The sequence below is a fragment of the Barbus barbus genome (genome assembly GCF_936440315.1).
Source record: "Barbus barbus genome assembly, chromosome: 19".
Classification (NCBI taxonomy): Eukaryota; Metazoa; Chordata; class Actinopteri; order Cypriniformes; family Cyprinidae; genus Barbus; species Barbus barbus.
Window position 1 is genome coordinate 27568499 of NC_136747.1, and position 19982 is coordinate 27588480.

A 19982-nucleotide genomic window follows, 5' to 3' on the forward strand; every position below is an offset into this window, starting at 1 on the left:
GACTAACAAAGGAGATCAGAGTGGCTAAAAAGAACTACTCTGAGAAGTTGAAAAAAGAACTTTCAGCCAACGATCCGGCGCCAGTATGGACTGGTCTGAGGAACATCACCATGTACAAGACACCACCCCCACAGTCTGTGGAGAATCAACAACTGGCTGACGATCTCAATGTGTTTTACTGCAGATTTGAAAAGGCCAGACTGACACCCAGCACCCGCTCTGATCTGCACTTCACACATTCACCTCCCCCCCCCCAGCAACCCCCCTTACTCCCTCCCCCACCATTCTACCTGCGTTTAAAGTCTGTGTAGAGGATGTGAACCGGGTCTTCAGAAAACTTCAGAAATCTAGGAAAGCTTCAGGACCAGACGGTATTTCACCTGCCTGTCTAAAAGTCTGTTCTGACCAATTGGCCCCCATCTTTACACAAATCTTCAACAGATCTCTGGAGCTGTGTGAAGTTCCCTGCTGCTTCAAACGCTCCACCATCATTCCCGTCCCCAAAAAGCCCAAAATCACTGGACTTAATGACTACAGACCTGTCGCACTCACGTCTGTGTTCATGAAGTCACTTGAGAGACTGGTCCTGGCCTACCTGAAGGACATCACTAGACCCTTGCTGGATCCTCTTCAGTTTGCCTATAGAGCAAACAGGTCTGTGGATGACGCTGTCAATATGGGACTGCATTACATCCTGCAACACCTCGACAAACCTGGGAATTATGCAAGGATCTTATTTGTGGACTTCAGCTCGGCCTTCAATACCATCATACCTGACCTTCTCTCAGACAAACTGAGACAGCTCTCTGTGCCCTCCTCCATCTGTCAGTGGATCACCAGCTTCCTGACAGACAGGCAGCAGCTAGTGAGGCTGGGCAAACTCACATCCAGGACTCTCACCATCAGCACTGGCGCCCCTCAGGGTTGCGTTCTCTCCCCACTGCTCTTCTCCCTCTACACAAATGACTGCACATCAAAGGACCCCTCTGTCAAGCTCCTGAAGTTTGCGGACGACACTACAGTCATAGGCTTCATCAAGGACGGTGACGAGTCTGCTTACAGACAGGAAGTTGAGCAGCTGGCTGTCTGGTGCAGTCTTAACAACCTGGAGCTGAACACGCTCAAAACTGTGGAGATGATAGTGGACTTCAGGAGAAACCCTCCTGCTCTCCCCCCACTCACCATCATGAACAGCACTGTGACTGCAGTGGAGTCATTCAGATTCCTGGGAACCACCATCTCCCAGGACCTGAAGTGGGACAATCACATTGACTCTATTGCGAAAAAGGCCCAGCAGAGGCTGTATTTCCACCGCCAGCTAAGGAAATTCAACCTGCCTCAGGAGCTGCTGAAACAGTTCTACTATGCAATCATCGAGTCTGTCCTATGTTCTGACTGCTGAGAGAATTATCGGTGCCCCTCTGCCCAGCCTCCAAGAACTTTACACCTCCAGAGTGAGGAAAAGGGCTAAGAAAGTCACTCTGGACCCCTCACACCCAGCTCACTCTCTCTTTGTACTGTTGCCCTCTGGCCGGCGCTACAGATCACTGAGCACCAGAACAGCCAGAAACAAGAACAGTTTTTTCCCCCAGGCCGTATCCCACCTGAACAACACATAACACACCCCGGTACTGTACATCTGTAAATAACCCATCAAACCTTCATCTGTACATAGGACACATGCACGTTCACAGTTCTGTCTATGGTCATGTCTCATTTTCTGTATATTTTTATTTTTATTACTATTTTTATATATTCTCTTCATTAGTGTTCTTTATCACCTTAATTATATGTTGTCTGCACTATGTTTGTACTTTCTGTACTGGAAGCTCATAACACCAAGACAAATTCCTTGTGTGTGCAAACACACTTGGCAATAAAGCTCTTTCTGATTCTGATTCTTAATTTATATCTCTACTAGTGCTGTCAATCGATTAAAAAAAATTAACTAATTAATCACAATTTTTTCCTGAAATTAATCGCGATTAATCCCACCTAACATTAAACTTTTTAAATCTACTTTTATATTGCAATAATTTCACATTTAATCTTCAAATTAATGTAGAAACAACATAAAGACGGTATATTTTTAATATTTGATTAATGGCATCTTTTTAATGAATGAAGGCCAGTATCACTGACACCAATATTGATGTCTCTATAAAATAATTATTTTTTCCCTGATATTTAACCATTGACTATTGCCATTCAACATTACAGTATAATTGAGAGCCATCAATTTTAATATTTATTAGACTTTAATAAAAATAACTTCTAATTTAAGTGAACTTTAAACAATTTTCTCATAAACACAGTATAACCAATGTCATATTTAGCTACCTATGCCCTTCAGCAAGTAGGAAATATACAGAAATTGAATAAAGTTATCAAACACATATTTCACGCAAGCACCGTTTTAAGGCAGTTTTAATCACCTTCACGACTTAACTGACCACGACATTGCATGCACATCGTTTGTTTCGCGCTTTGATATGAAATGATAAAGGCTACAGCGTGCGGCAGCGCCTTTGTTCAGTACAGTACAGTTTCCGCGCTCCTTTGACTCACGCCTGACGCTGAAGTGAAGTTGAAGCACGCGTCTGAAACATCTCCTATTTGAAATGCTCGTAAAGACGTTCTGTGACTAAATTAGCAAGAAAAAAGAGACAGAGGCAGCAGTTGTGAGTGGGGTGGCCAACACTAGCCCCGCCCCTGTGTTAACGCCGTTAAATATTTTTAACGCGTTAAACTGAAACAATTAATCACCTGCGTTAACGCGATAATTTTGACAGCACTAATCTCTACCAAAAAAAAAAAAATCCAACTTTATTCCAGTTTTTCCAAATTCAATCCTTGATTCAAATTTCTCATAACTAAGCTTAATTGATTTGGTCTAAAGAGAGAAGAATTAAGGACTATTTTTGTTTGAATACTACATATAAAATAGCTTCCTAAATAAATGTTGGTAACTGCAGTTTGACTAAAAGTTGACAAAAATGCAATGACTTTTCGTCGACTAAAACTATGAAAGACTCAAATGACTAAAATGCGACTAAGACTATTAACCATTTTCGTCTCAAGATAAAGACTAAGACTAAATCAAAAATGCCTGCCAAAATTAACACTGACGGTGCTGAGCTCCCTCTAGCCAATGTTGCCACTCCTCAAGTGCTAGTTTTATGGCGAGGAGCTCGCGGTTTCTGTTGTCATAGTTCCTCTCCGCCGGGCTGAGTTTACGGGAGACGAAGCCACATGGATGGAGCTTGGCTGGAATCCCCTGCTGCTGAGACAGTACTGCTCCGACACCAGCAGTAGAGGCATCTACTTCGACTAAGAAGGGCTTATCAGGATCGGGATGAACGAGGAGTGGAGCGCTGGTGAAAGCATCCTTGAGTCTCTGAAATGCTTCTGTGGCTAATGGGGACCATGAGAGAGACTTGGGCTTGTTGCGTAGGAGATTCGTGAGTGGACTGGTTATGGAGCTGTAGTCATGGATGAATGTCCTGTAGAAGTTCGAGAAGCCGAGGAAACGTTGAAGTTCCTTGATAGATGTAGGGATGGGCCAGTTCTTAATGGCGGCTACCTTCCCCTCGTCCATCTGGATACCATTGTGGTTGATGTTATAGCCAAGGAACTGCACTGAGTCTTGGTGGAAAGAGCATTTCTCGGCCTTGAGAAATAGGTTATGCTCCCTCAGGCGTTGCAGGAGCTCCGCAAAGTGGTGGCGATGTTCGGCCATGCTCCAGGAGTACACAAGGATGTCATCTATATAGACTAGCACTGACTTGTGGAGGAACTCCCGGAGAACCTCATGCATGAAATCCTGGAATATGGAGGGGGCATTGACTAGGCCATAAGGCATAACGCAGTACTCATAGTGCCCAGTAGGTGTCACGAAAGCGGTCTTCCATTTGTCCCCCTCACGTATCCGGATGAGGTTATAAGCGCTGCGGAGGTCCAACTTGGTAAACACTCTGGCTCCGCGAAGGTGTTCAAGCGCCGCTGGGACGAGGGGAAGTGGATAGCGGAATTTTACGGTTATTTTATTAAGTGCTCTGTAATCAATACAAGGTCTCAGACCTCTGTCCTTCTTAGCCACAAAGAAGAAACTCGAAGCAGCAGGGGAAGTGGAAGGGCGGATGTAACCCTGTTGGAGAGCCTACTCAATATACTCCTACATGGCCTTCTGCTCTGGAATGGAGAGTGGATATATTTTACCACGGGGCACTGACTCACCCGGTAGCAGATCAATGACGCAGTCCCATGGCCTGTGTGGAGGCAGCTGTGAGGCCCTCTTGGGGCAGAACACGTCACTGAAGGGGGCGTAGCAGGTTGGTATGTCGACTGACTGTTTGTCTACTGGACTCTCGATGGAGGTGGTATAGACTGTGAGGTGCTTGGAGTTGGTAACTGGAGGATGAGGAATCTGAGGGAAACAGTCAGGAAAGCATCCATCACCCCACTTCAGGACTTCACCAGTCTCCCAGGAGAGGATGGGATTGTGCTGAACCAACCACGGGCGCCCTAGTATCACATCAGCGGTGGAATCCTCCAGAATCAGAAGTTGGAGTGTTTCATTGTGCAGCTGACCGACCGTGAGCTGGATGGGTCCAATGCTTCGGCACACATATCTCCGACTGAGGGGTTTCCCGGTTATTGATTGGACCTGGTAGTTGGCCTGGGTAGCCGTGGTCGGGAGGTGGAGTTGACGACAGAGGTCGTCTGATATGAAATTGTCTGCCGAACCGGAGTCGAGGAGGGCATAAACTGCAAGGGAAATACCGGAGGCAGTAAGTTGAAATATAGTGGAGAGTGGTTTCATATTCGTGAGAGCAGGTTCAATGACACTCACCAAAGGTCTGGGGGGGATGAGTTGGGCACATGGAGATTATGTGCCCTGGAGCTCCACAATAAAGACACAGACCAAGCGTCAGGCGCCTCTGGCGTTCTGCCAGTGAGTGTCTGGTGGAATCGAGCTGCATGGGTTCTGAATCTGATTCTGGAGGGCTGATGTTCTCTGATTGGCGGTAGGCAGGTGTGAAGGCATACTGGTCTTCCTTGCATGAGTTCATACGTGACGCAACTCTGAGTGACAGCTGGATGAAGTGTTCCAGCCCGATGGTGTCATCATAGGCAGCGAGGTGCAGCCGTAGACTGGGTTCCAATCCCTGCTGATAGGTGGTGATGAGCGACCGCTCGTTCCAGCCACTGGCAGCAGCAAGGGTCCTAAATCTAAGGGCATAATCGTCAATTGACATGGTACCTTGTAGAAGATGATAAAGCTTTTCGCTAACGGAGGAATCTCCCGCATAGCTGCCAAAAACTTCCCGGAAATGAGCGGTGAAATTGTCAAGTGTCTGAGTAACTGTGCCAGCCTGGGCCCAGATGGTTTCGGCCCATTGGAGCACCCGCCCAGTAAGCAGGGAAAAGATGAACAAAATTTTTGCCCTCTCGGTGGTATAGAGCTGTGGCTGCATCTCCAAGGCCAGTGAACATTCCATTGCATTCCTCCACCAGACCAGAGAAGGGCGCCGGTTTGGCAATGGGACTTACGATCACCGGTGAGGGAGAAGAGGTTGTGGCTGTTGTGATGGATGTGGTAGTGGGACCGGTGGTGGTTAATATCCGTCGGAGACCATCCACGATCTCCTGGAACGGATCAGGATTACTCATTCTGCCGGCGATCCAACTCGTTGGTCCGGTCTTATGTTACGGAAGTATACCCAGGACAAGGAGAGATCGGTTAAATGGTTTACAGAGTAGCACAGCAGAATGAGCAAGGGAGTCAGGTGAGCAGGCAGAGCAATATAACTTCGGATATCTTGATGAGGTAGGTGATGAGTGGCTTGTCTTACAGGACCAGGAGATCGTGGAAGACGGAGAGACCAACCCAGTATGGAGCCTGGTGACGAGGAGGACGAGGAGACGATGGAGGACGTGGAGAACAAACTGGAAGGAACACAGAAGGTAAGTACAGGTAATAGCAATGGAAGGATATAGCTTCGAAAGCCGTTTCCGTTGAGAAGGAGTCCACTATGTGCAAACGAGACTGGACAATGATGATGTCTGAGGTGAGTGCTTTTATACTGGGTTGGTGATGAGATGATTGAATGAGTCCAGGTGAAGGTAATTAGAACTCAGGAGAGAGAGTGCTCTGGGATTGGCTGGAGAGGGGCTCTGGCTGTTCTGTGTCAAATGATGAATCTTCAACTTTTGGCTTTCTCTTGAAAAATCCTCCATTACATACAGTATATTTGTGCAATTATACTTTACCAAAATTTTTTGATATTGATTTGTTCGGATCTGCCAAAAAAAAAAAGGTCATTTAAAAAAAAAAAAGGGTATTTTTAACAGAAATCTGGACACAATTTAGATATAACCTGCAAATATGTTTTCATATATTATGAATCAAAATTCATTTCTGTTCATTTTGGTGAATCTTATGATTTTATATGGCAAATTTCATATAGGCTACATGAAAGAAAAAGGTGTCTCTAAACTATGTTTTAAGTTTTTTAAATTGACTTTAAATTGATTTTATTATTGACTCTGAAATGTACTGATAACAAAAAAGTCGAATTATACAATTATATTTGCCGAAAATTTTAAGCAAATTAAAAAGTAATTTTTTGTAATTGCTCTGTCTTTTTTCTGTTAATTTGTATAGTATTTTTCATAACCTCAGTTTTCGTGTTTTATGGTAGGCTAGCCTATCTATAAGTGAAGTGAAGTGACATACTGCCAAGTATGGTGACCCATACTCGGAATTCGTGCTCTGCATTTAACCCATCCAACGTGCACACACACAGCAGTGAACACACACACACCGTGAACACACACCCGGAGCAGTGGGCAGCCATTTATGCTGCGGCGCCCGGGGAGCAGTTGGGGGTTCGGTGCCTTGCTCAAGGGCACCTCAGTCGTGGTATTGAGGGTGGAGAGAGCGCTGGACATTCACTCCCCCCACCTACCGGCCCGAGACTCGAACCCGCAACCTTTGGATTACGAGTCCAACTTTTATTAAGATTTTCATACAAATGCATGCAAAAATATTAAGAGGAAAGTGCTAATATAAATTAGCTTTAAAAAAGGTAAGCAGCTATTGATGTCTATGGTATGAAAAAGCATGCATGTGTAGATGGACCTCACGTCAACCAAATCGCAGTTTACGAGTGACGTAATGTCACCTGGAAGTCCTTTATCTTAGGAGATAGAAATAAAAAGCGACACATTTTTTACTTTAGAAAAAAGAAGCAGATCACGCGTCTCTTGTGGCGGCGGTGTACGAGCACCGGGTGCTGCTGAACCCCGAGCCCGGAGTCCCGCTGCACCGCTGATCCTCTCTGGAGCACATGAAGCTGAACCTGCGTGTGTTTGAGGAGCAGACAGCACTGGCAGCACAGCAGGTACACGGACAGACAGAGAAACCTTCAGCAAATCACTCCAAAACTAAATAAATCAATGCAAGAATCTGTACGTTACAGGATTAATAGCAGAACATATTAATGCGATCAGATCGAACCAGTCATAAAGAATATTAATATAAAGTATTATGCCATTATAACATACACACACACACACACACACACACACTCAAAAAAAACCCCAAAACAGATCCTTTAGAACACTTAATAGCATAAAAATTGTGGTTTCACCCATTTAAACAGTTACAATATGTAAAATATAGCTGCAAGCAGCAATGACGGGACCAAGCACATCAGCGGCAAAACGAGGAGCTAAGCATAGCACGGAGCATCAGACCAACTGCAAAAATGAGTAATTGAAGCCATGAGTAATTGAAGCCATTATAGTCCAAATGGCTTAAAAATCATTTAAAACTACTAGTAATATGATTGAATGAGTTTTCACTTTTGACCAACAGGTGGCACCGTTATCAAATCGATGTGGTGTGTTCTGTGTGAGGTGACAATGGCACACACAAAGTTTGGTGTCAATATGCCAAAGCATTGTAGAGGCCTCAGGTGTAATTTTGGCATCATGTTTCAAATTCGTTGTTGTGGTATTTGTCTATCAACAGGAAATCCATAACTTTTTCTCAGCATGGTCTGAAGATGATATGATTCGATTTTGGTGTTAATCGGACCAACAGTCTAGGAGGAGGAGGAGGAGGAAGTTTTTAAAGAAAATTCAAAGAGCAGAGAGGAAGTTTGGCTGACTATGGCAACATTGGTATCACTGTTCTCAGCATGACCCAAGGAATCTATTAATACCAGTCTCATTACAATAGGCAAAATTGACAGAAAGATATAAGCATTTATTTGAAATTTCATTATGACTTTTGACCAAAAGGTGGCACTGTTTCAAAACTTTTTGAGTACTTTCAGGTCATGGTCTCCATGGTACATATAAAGTTTCATAATGGTAGACCAATGCATTTGTAAAATATAAAATTTTTAAATCATAATACCCCATTATAGTCAATGGCAATTTTATGTTTTGTTCAATTATAGCGCCACCAAAAGACAAAATCCCACCAAATGTTTTGTGTGTCCTTAGAGTGTGCCCATACATGTGTGTGTCAATTTTGGTGAAAATATCTCATTTTGTTTCGGAGTTATAGACATATTTGTGTGTAAGTAGATAAAAAATCGTTTTGTAACGATACGTTAATGCTTTCGTAAAAAATATAGCATTTTACTACGAAATTCAACATGGCCGACGCCCAAAATGGCTGACATGGGAAAATTGGATATGGTTGGACTCGGCATGATGCACCGAATCTAAAGAGACCGGTGCATCATGTTTTGTGATAAAGTTTTGTGATTTTTGGCCAAACCATTCACAAGTTACAAGCAAAAATATACATTTTTCATATCTCCTGACCACTAGGTGGCACAGCACAGAAACACTGCAGGTCACCTTAGGTCATGCTTGTTATAAACCACACCAAGTTTCATATCAATACGCCAAACCCTTGCGGAGATATAGCCTCAGATCCATTTTTGCGTGCTTTTCGGCGAATTAGTTAGTGTGGTATTCGAGAACGCTTGGACGAATCAACTTGAATTCCATAACTTTTTGCCTCCATGGTCTGTAGATGATCTGAGCCTATTTTGTTTTTTAAATATATCCGTATAAATATATGAATGTTGACAGTTCTTGCTCATTTTGTGGGATTGAGGATGAAACACTGATCCATTTATTTTTGCAATGTATAAAACTTTTGGAATAGATTATATCTTTATATAGGTACACTCCAAAAAGTGATAAGTTGACTTAACTTAAAAAAATTGAGGAAACCTGTTGCCTTAAAATTATCAAGTAAATAATAAAAAAAAAAATTAAGTTAAGCGAATTGGCAGGTTCACAACGTTTTTTTTTTAATTATTATTTACTTGATAATTAAGGCAACAGGTTCCCTCAATTTTTTTTAAGTGAACTTATCATTGTTTACAGTGTAAGCACCTGATTGTTCCAGATCCTTTCAGTTGAATGATGATAATATAAAAGTAAAACTAATACTATAGTGAATTACATTGTAATTTTATTTTATATTATTATTTTATTGTTTTGTTTTTTAAATCTCTAATGCACAGCCCTTTTTTTTTCACATATCTTTATTGAAATTGAAGAAAAGTGACAGAGTAAGGTTTTCCTCTGTATGCTTTTATAATGTTATCTTTATCCCTTTTATATTTATTCACATTTTATGACTTATTTATTGTGTATATCATTTTGTTTTTGAAATTTTACATGAAGATTTAATGTCATTTTCTTTCTACAGAGGTTCTATCTATCTATCTATCTATCTATCTATCTATCTATCTATCTATCTATCTATCTATCTATCTATCTATCTATCTATCTAGTTTATTGTTTTGTGCATACAAAATAAAAACAAACAAAAAAAAAATTTGCTTTTGTATATGATAAATATTTCATACAAATGCATGCAAATATATTATGAGGAAATTGGGCAGTATGTAATTATATGTCTATGCTATGAAGCACGAAGAGCGTGCCTGTACAGATGAGCTCACGTCAACCAACAGAATTAATCAAGCTCGGCTTGAGTCAAGGATACAGAGGAAAAAATGATTTTAATTTTGTGGCTTACGGTTCAAAAATTATTAGCATTTCAAAATTGAATATTTGGACAAGTGGTGGCGCTAGAGAGTTGGAGTTAGAGACTCCAAATTTGGTGTGCTTACTATTGACAGTATCATCTATCAGTGTGCCAAATTTTACAACTTTCCCACAATCGGTTCTGTGGGCTGCCAATCATTTTCCTGCGGAAGAATAATAATAAGAAGGCTAATGGATATAATAGGTGCCTATGCACCTTTGGTGCTCCTAATTATGCATAATTACATTAAAAATGCACCAATTTGCAAATTATACTTTAGTGATGATATAGTGATATATCATGGCTTAGTTCAAAATGGTGTTTAGATGAGTAAACATGAGTAAACTTTAGGTTAATAATTTATTAATATTAATTAATTTTTATATTGCTTTTTGTGTTTTATATTGATTTCTATACAACTTGCATTGAAATCTATATCTCAGAGTTTTAGTGATCAACTAGCAAATATTAAATAAAACACTGTGCTTAACATGCCGTTCCTTTTAAGTTGAAATAACAAATATTTTATAATGCAATGATAAAAAAGAATTTAATCCATTAATACTAATTAAAAACATATCACTAATATGATTTCAGAAGAAAAGTCTAAAGTTATAGACCTACGGTGAATTAAGTTTCCAAGACATTTTTGAGATTATATATTATATTAACTCATAAAATGATTTTTATTTTTGTTTATTAACTCTTTTAGATATAAATTAGCATGTTTTCTAAAGGTTTGGTACCTAATAGCAAAATATTGAGGAAAGTCAAAAGCCTTCTGCCATCATTTATTTCCAGAAATGTATTTCTATTAAAGTTTAGTTTAGTTTTTTGATTTTATATAGCTCATTTAACAACAACAGAGTCGACCAAAGTGCTGTACAAAAATTAAATAAATACATAAAACAAGTTACCATATAAATCAGATCACAAATCTATGACAAAGATAATATCACACATAATAAAATATTTTTGACAGCAATTACTCCATAATTTTGAGCAATTGCACCATAAGCCACAAAGTTTACACATTAACCTAATGTACAGCAGGACCTCAGAATAATTAAGATCCTACTGGATAACCTGAACTTCCTTAAGATTGTTTAGTTTAGAGTAACAGAAATGTCTATAAACTGTAATGCGTGCTGTATGTATTATTTCAGAAAAACTTCCAGAAATCACATCACTGAGGGTACTTTTGAAGAGTGTGCTTTTCTATTTTAACATATATTTTTTGTCCCACCCATTGCTATGGCACAAAGAGCGCTCCCTTTATAATTATTTAAAGCCATCGCTAATCTTAGTTCATCTCACAATGTTCTTTTACACTCAGTGTAATAATGTATAATCTCTATACTGCACACTGAATCTCATCTGTGCATCGTGTCTACACTGCCTGTGCAGACGGAGCTCACGTCAACCAATATCACCTGAAAGTCTATTAACAACAGTGTGCTTTGAGTCTAAATTTCATCAGCAGGTTCTTCTTGTAACACCCACAATATTTCACCACATAAAACCTTTTTATGAAACAATTCAGATTGAATGATTAGGACTAGATCTGCTTTTCTCAGGAATATAATAGGAGTTCTTTCAATTTTTGATAAATCTGGAAAAATTTTGTATTATGAACAATTCATATCTGTTCATATTTTCCCCATTCTCTTTAAAGAATATAGGCTAATGCAATGCTCAAAGCGGTTCCATCTGGTCTAACTCAACTAGTAAAATGTCATTTAATTTTTAGAAGAGTGACACATGACCTTGTATATTGGAATTAGGAGAATTAGGTATTAGTATATTTAACAAAAAAGTGTAACAATGATGCATATTTAAATAAATATATCCGTATAAATATATGAATGTTGACAGTTCTTGCTCACTTTGTGGGATTGAGGATGAAACACTGATCCATTTATTTCAGAAATGTATAAAACTTTTGGAATAGATTATCTTTTTATTGTTTTTTGAAAAAATCTCTAATTTGCAGCCCTTTTTTTCACATTTCTTTATTGAAATTGAAGAAAAGTGACAGAGTCTATGCATACGGTTTTCCTCTGTATGCTTTTATAATGTTATCTTTATCCCTTTTATATTTATTCAAATTTTTTGACTTATTGTGTATTTCATTTTGTTTTTGAAATGTTACATGAAAATTTAATGTAATTTTCTTTCTAGAGGTTCTATCTATCTATCTATCTATCTATCTATCTATCTATCTATCTATCTATCTATCTATCTATCTATCTATCTATCTATCTATCTATCTATCTATCTATTCAGTTTACTGTTTTATGCATAGTTTAAAAAAACAAAACAGAAACAAACAAAACAAAATGCTTTTGTATATGATAAATATTTCATACAAATGCATGCAAATATATTACGAGGAAACTGAGCAGTATGTAATTATATGTCTACAGATGAGCTCACATCAACCAACAGAATTAATCAAGCTTATCTAGATATTGCTAGAGGTGCCTATGCTAAGTTGAATTCTAGCTATTATAGTTTTTGCATTAGAGAGAAGTAACTGCAACAGTTACTTCTAACCCTAACCCATAAAAATCTTCAACTTTTGGCTTTCTCTTGAAAAATACTCCATAACATATATTTGTGTAATTATACTTTATCAAAATGTTTGGATATTGATTTGTTCGGATCTGCCAAAAAAAAACAAAAAACAGGGGGGGCGGGTAAGAATTTATGTAGGTATTTTCAACAGAAATCTGGACACAATTTAGATATAACCTGCAAATATGTTTTCAAGTAAATTTTATTTTTATTTATGATTTTATATGGCAAATTTCATATAGGCTACATGAAAGAAAAATGTGTCTCTAAACTATGTTTTAAGTTTTTTATTATTGACTCTGAAATGTACTGAAAACAAAAAATTAATAAAAAAAAATATTAATTAAAAATTAAATTATACAATTATATTTGCCAAAAAGTTAAAGCAAATTGAAAAGTATTTTTTTGTAATTGCTCTGTCTGTCTTTTTTCTGTTAATTTTTATTGTATTTTTCATAACCTCAGTTTTCATGTTTTATGAAAAGCTGAAGGCCAGCACGGGCTGCTCCTTCTAACCCCTGGTTATCCGATGTTCTTCGTGAGAATCGGACCAAACTCAGAGCGGCAGAGAGAAAATGGAGCAAATTAAACGATCCGTCGGACCCGAGTAGGTATCAGTCTTTGCTTTCATCTTTCTCTACTGAAGTCCACACTGCCAAATCCTCACATTTCCACAACAAGATCAACAGCGCTCCAGACATGCGTAACCTCTTCAGAACATTTAATTCTCTCCTCTGTCCTCCACCTCCCACCACTTTGATAACCGCTGATGACTTTGCCTCTTTTTTCACAGACAAAACTAGAACAATCAGTAACCAGTTCTCAACTCCACAGGACCTCAAATCAACCACATCCACTGCTCTAACTCCCATCTTCTCCTTCTGTCCCCTCACCGAGGCAGAAGTATCCAAACTTCTCCTCTCCAGCCATCCTACAACATGTCCTCTCGACCCGATCCCCTCACACCTTCTCCAAACAATCTCTCCCACACTCTTACCGGCACTCACACACATTATCAACACATCTCTCCTCACAGGCATCTTCCCCACAGCATTCAAGCAGGCTCAGGTAACCCCACTGATCAAAAAACCTACATTAAACGCTTCTCTTTTAGATAACTACAGACCTGTCTCTCTCCTTCCATTCATAGGGAAAACACTCGAACGAGTTGTCTTCAACCAGCTCTCGCAGTTTCTTTCACAGTACAACAAACTGAATGCTAAACAGTCAGGTTTCAGGAGTGGCCATTCAACAGAGACTGCGCTACTCTCAGTCACCGAAGCCCTGCGAACTGCAAAGGCTGATTCCAAATCGTCAGTCCTCATTCTGCTGGATCTTTCTGCTGCTTGTGACACTGTCAATCATCAGATTCTCCTGTCTACACTCTCATCACTGGGCATCACTGGGACTCCACTTCGCTGGTTTAAATCCTATCTCACCGGTAGATCCTTCAGGGTGGCCTGGGGAGGGGAGGTATCCAAACCACATCAACTGGTCACTGGAGTTCCTCAGGGATCGGTTCTTGGACCCCTCCTCTTCTCCACATACACTATATCGCTGGGTCCCATCATACATGCACATGGCTTCTCCTATCACTGCTATTAGTCCAAGCCGCAGAGTACGGCATAACCGGCAGTGGCATCTTCACACCGTGGGATTCCCTCATCCATCACGACACAGAGGGGAATTCTGGGAAATTGCTTGTGCGTAGTGCGCTCACTTTTGGCTTTGCTACTGTTCGGACGCTCTTGCTTATTGCTCTGCGCTTTGCTCCCTATTTTTGCATTTTTCTCATATCTCTCCAAGATTTTAACTTCAGCAGATCAGCACAGTGCTCAGACAACACATTTTTTGGGGGGAAAATTAAGACTTTCTCCCAGCAGTTTACATTCCAGAGACGGAAAAACACAGCTGTCTACATTCAAACAGACGAGAGAAAATGCCTCTCGTGGAATCTACTTGCTGCATGAACTGCCACAAACTTCTACAAAGGATTGCGGTTCTTGAAATAAAGTTACTTGCTGGACTTCCAAAACAGGCGGAACACACAGCAGATGGTCATCACGGACCCCCTCAGCATACAGCTGGTGAGTCCTCTGAATCTCAAAAGTTTATACAAAGTGTAGAGGAAAAAGCCGAAACAGATCGACAGACAAATCGATGGCACAAACAGGGAGCGAGACCCAAAGGCAATCGAGACATCAGATTATCACGAGTATCTCGTATTGCTGCCGTAGCATCCTCTACCCCAGATACGGCTATGACAAGACTTGTAAACACTGGTATCTTTACCACCCCCTATACATCTTGAGAACAGATTTGAAGCATTAACGAATGTGGGTGAGGAATCCGCAAATGTGACTAAACACGGATCGAATCAGCCAGCAGCTAACATCGCTACTAACAGGCGCTCAAGGTCGAGCAGACAGCGGCTTTCAGCTCAGAGCGCAGCCGAGCCCAGGACTCTGATAGTGGGTGACGCTATTATCAGAAACATCAGTTACAGGACTACAACTACATACTGCTTTCCTCAAGCAACCGTCTCTGATGTGAACAAAGAACTTCGGAACATTCTGATGAAGCACAAGACTGCAAATCGAGTCATCATCCATGTGGGGAAGAATGATATTCGGAAGGAGCAGTCACTCCTTAAGAAGGATTTCAGTGAACTCTTTGAAACGCTTCAAAGTCTTGAAGTTCAGTCGTTCATCAGTGGACCACTCCCAGCAAGGGGAACTAACATGTTCTGACGGTTGCTTGGGCTGAATACATGGCTACAAAGAACCTGCAGTATAAAGAGTCAACTTCATCGACAACTTCAATCTTTTCTGGGGCCACAGACAACTGTTTAAACCGGATGGCCTCCACCTAAACAGACTCGGTGCAAGAGTGCTTAAGGACAATTTCTATTTCTCCCTCTGTCATCCTTCAGCGGTGTGTGCCAATCTACTCGGCCTGAATGGCACACACACACACCTGGACAGTATATGAGTGACCACAGGAATTCATGTCAGCTTCTGAGTCAACATGTGGTTGACACATCCCACAAGGATACTGATAACACCACGCAGCCACAACAAGCACTGCTCATGGACATCCCGGCTGAGCCCTGCCCACAGAGCTCATCACATGCAGACTGTGACGTACTACAACAGCTCCAAGACTCAGCACCCAAGGACGACTTTCTGGAAAACAGCATCTCACAGCCACCGGAAACACCAGAGCCACAGCCCTGATCACCAGACACACTTTCCCTCTCTCCAGAATCTCCACTTCTAAGCTTCTCACAGAAAATGTAGGAACTGGTGTATGCTGGGACCAAACTCTCCCACTCTTTCGCTGCAAGCCCCCAGATATCAACTAAAAAACGGCGGCCCCCACAACCACCAAAGACTGCAGGCCCAGCTCACCCTCCTCCTCCTGCGAGAGCTCTCCGGCCGCTGCCACAACGCCAGGGCCCAAACCCCTCTCCATCTGGTGTAGGTGAACCAAAAACAACTAATAACAGGTCTCAGTGATATGTGTCGGGTCCCTGCTATATTAGCAGCAACATTCACAAATGTTTACAGAACAAGCGGGAACCCAGTGTGCCTGTAGCCTCCTCTATTTCTGTTTTATCACGCGATAGAAAGTCTAAGGCCTTCTCAAGCCGTATGGCTGACCCATCTAACCTGCGGCCTATAATGCATCAATCTAAGATTGCTGTAGAGACAAAATGTAAATCCATCAAGTTAGCATTTTTAAACATTCGCTCACTTAAAAATAAATCATTTCTGATCAACGATTTAATAACCACAAACAACCTGGATTTTATGTTTCTAAATGAAACATGGTTAGAAGACGGCTGCAGTTCAACAGTCCTCACTGAAACAGCCCCTCCTAACTTTAATTTTATAAGTGTCTGCAGGACTGTTAGGAGAGGTGGAGGTGTAGCTGCTCTGTTTAAAGATGTTTATCAGTGCAAGCAAATGTCATTTGGTCAGTATTTGTCTTTTGAATACCTAGGTATTGTGCTGAAAGGTGCTCCACGCACCCTGTTTATCATTATTTACAGGCCTCCAAAATATTCTCCAGCCTTTGTTGATGATTTCACTGAACTGTTAGCAATGATTTCCTCAGAGTTTGACTGTTTTGCTATTGCAGGGGATTTTAATATTCACATAGATAATGCAGAAATCAAAACTACAAAAAAAATTATAACTGTTTTAAACACTTTTGACCTGAGTCAGCATGTGCATGGACCAACACACAATTGTGGACACACTCTAGATTTACTCATCAGTAGAGGTCTAAACATCTCATCCATTGTAATCAAGGATGTAGCACTATCTGATCACTTCTGTATTTTCTTTGATATATTGATCTCAGTCACCACTGAATCTAGATCTGTCTCTATCAGAAAGAGATGCATTAACGAGAACACTGGTGCGCTATTTATGAAGGCAATATCATTAACACCAAGCATTTCTGCAGACTCTGTTGATCTTCTCCTGGAGTCATTTAACTCAAAAGTTAAGAATGTTATTGATGATATTGCCCCGATAAAGGTCAGCAAGAAGACGGGGAAACAGAAATCAATTTGGAGAAAATCAACAGCAGTTCAGAGCATGAAAAGACAATGCAGAAAAGCTGAGCGGATGTGGCGGAAGACGAAACTCGAAATTCACTATAGCATCTATAAAGACAGCCTTCTTGCTTTCAATGTGGAACTAGCCACAGCTAGACAGACTTTCTTTTCAAACCTTATAAACAGTAACTTAAACAACACTCGCACTCTTTTTGCGACTGTTGAGAGACTGACAAACACCCCCAAGTCAGATTCCCAGTGAAATGCTCTCCGACAGCAAATGCAATGAGTTTGCTTCCTTCTTTTCTGAGAAGATCAATAATATCAGAAAGGTGATTGGCACATCCTCAAGTTATGCAGAGGTCACACAGATTCGACCGCAATTTCAAAAAGAAGTGACTGTGTGTGTTTTTAAATAAATTGATGATAAAAGTTTGGAAGAAATAGTACAGCACCTTAAATCTTCAACCTGCTATCTTGACACTTCCCACATCCTTTTTCAAAAATGTGCTTAACTGTTTAGAAGCTGATCTCTTAGAAGTGGTGAACGCCTCACTTCTTTCTGGGACTTTTCCAAACTCCCTCAAAACTGCAGTTGTTAAGCCCCTCCTAAAAAAGCGCAATCTTGATAACACCATGTTGAGCAACTATAGACCCATATCAAATCTTCCTTTCATAGGTAAGATTATTGAAAAGGTAGTTTTTAATCAGCTGAACAACTACTTAAACTCAAATGGATACCTGGACAATTTTCAATCTGGTTTCCGAGCACATCACAGCACAGAGACAGCACTCATTAAGATAATAAATGATATTCGCCTCAATTCTGATTCTGGCAAAAAAAGAAACTTGTTCATGCCTTTATCACCAGCAGGGTGGATTACTGTAATGGTCTCCTCACCGGCCTTCCCAAGAAGACCATTAGACAGCTGCAGCTCATCCAGAACACTGCTGCCAGGATTCTGACTAGAACCAGAAAATCTGAGCATATCACACCAGTCCTCAGGTCCTTACATTGGCTTCCAGTTACATTTAGGATTGATTTTTTTTTTTTTAGAACTTTATTTTTTATACATGAAAAAATTACAAATATTCAACTGCAAGAATAAACATAAAAAAAACCCAAAAAAAACAACGAAAAACAACACAATTTTTTTTTAAATAATGGTAAAAATGATGATAAAGATAAATAAATGATAATTATAAAAAAACACAATAACTACAACAACAACAAAGCCCCTGACAGCATTTTAAAGATCAAGTAAATAGGTTTCAATTAGTGCCCAAGTCCGATGGAAAGTGTCTGATTTCAACTGCAAATCTGCAGTCATTTTCTCAAATATATATATCTGGTTCAATCTCTGCGTCCATTCTGTTAGAGTAGGTTGGCGGGTCTTCATCCAGTTCACTGTAATTATCTTCCTCGCTGTTATTAATAGTATATGCAGTACAAATAGATGAGAATTGCTGTACTGATCAGGGGGGAAGCCATCAAGCAAAAAAAATACTGGGTGCATTGGTATGTCATATCCTAAAACTTTACTGATCTCCCTTTTAATCTCCTGCCAATACACTTGTATTTTGGGACATTCCCAAAATATATGAACATAGTCCCCTACCTCTCCACACTCCCTCCAGCATTGTGATACTTGTAAAGAACTATCAAATTTGGCGATCACTAATGGGACTCTGAAGAACCTCATCTTCATCTTCCAATCAAATTCTTTCCATATTTGACTGCTTATACCCTTATGGCAACTGGTGCATATTGTTTCCCACATCTCATCCTCTATTATAGTGTTTAACTCTAATTCCCAATTTCTTTTGATATAGAAGGAGTTATCAGATTTATCCTGCATTAATTTTCTGTATAAATGGGCTACATGATTTTTAGTTGGTAGGCCATGTTCAATAATGTCTATGAAATATTTTTCTACATTTGTTGGAGATCTTTTAATTATATCCCATTGTTTATGGTTTGTGATATAGTGCCGTAGTTGTAAATATCTAAAGAAATCATTAGATTTCAATGTAAATCTATTAGATAATTGGGAGAAAGATATTAAGGTCTCTTCATCAAAAAGTTGATTGATTATCTTTAAACCATTCTTTTCCCATCTATTGAAGGCACTGTCCGTTGTAGAAGGAAGAAAATCTGGGTTATTTTTAATGGGTATTGCACGTGATAAGGCTATTGTTCCTCTGAATGTTTTTTGTACTGTTGACCAAATTTTTACAGTGTGTTTTATCCATACATTTGTTTTTTTCACTCTCTTCTGTGCCTGCAAATCCATGAATGGCAGGATTTCCAATGACACTCCAGGAAGCGAATTCTGTTCAATACTGACCCATTCTGCTTCCTTATCAGCACCAAGCCAAGCAGTGATAGCCCTCAGCTGAGCAGCCCAATAATAGTACCTAAGATTAGGAAGGTTCAACCCCCCCCTATCTTTTTTTGACATTAATATTTTAAGTCTTATTCTTGGTCTTTTATTTTGCCAAACAAATTTTGAAATCAATTTTTCTAATTTATTAAATGCTGAGACCGGAACCCCTATAGGGAGGGATTGAAATAGAAAGAGAAGTCTCGGCAGTACGTTCATTTTCACTGCTTCTATTCTACCGAACATAGAGAGAGGTAGTATTTCCCATCTAACTAGGTCTTTTTTTATAGTTTCAAAAAGTCGTGTGTAATTTGCTGCATATAAGCTTGGTACTGTAGGCGTAAGGATGACCCCCAGGTAGGATTGA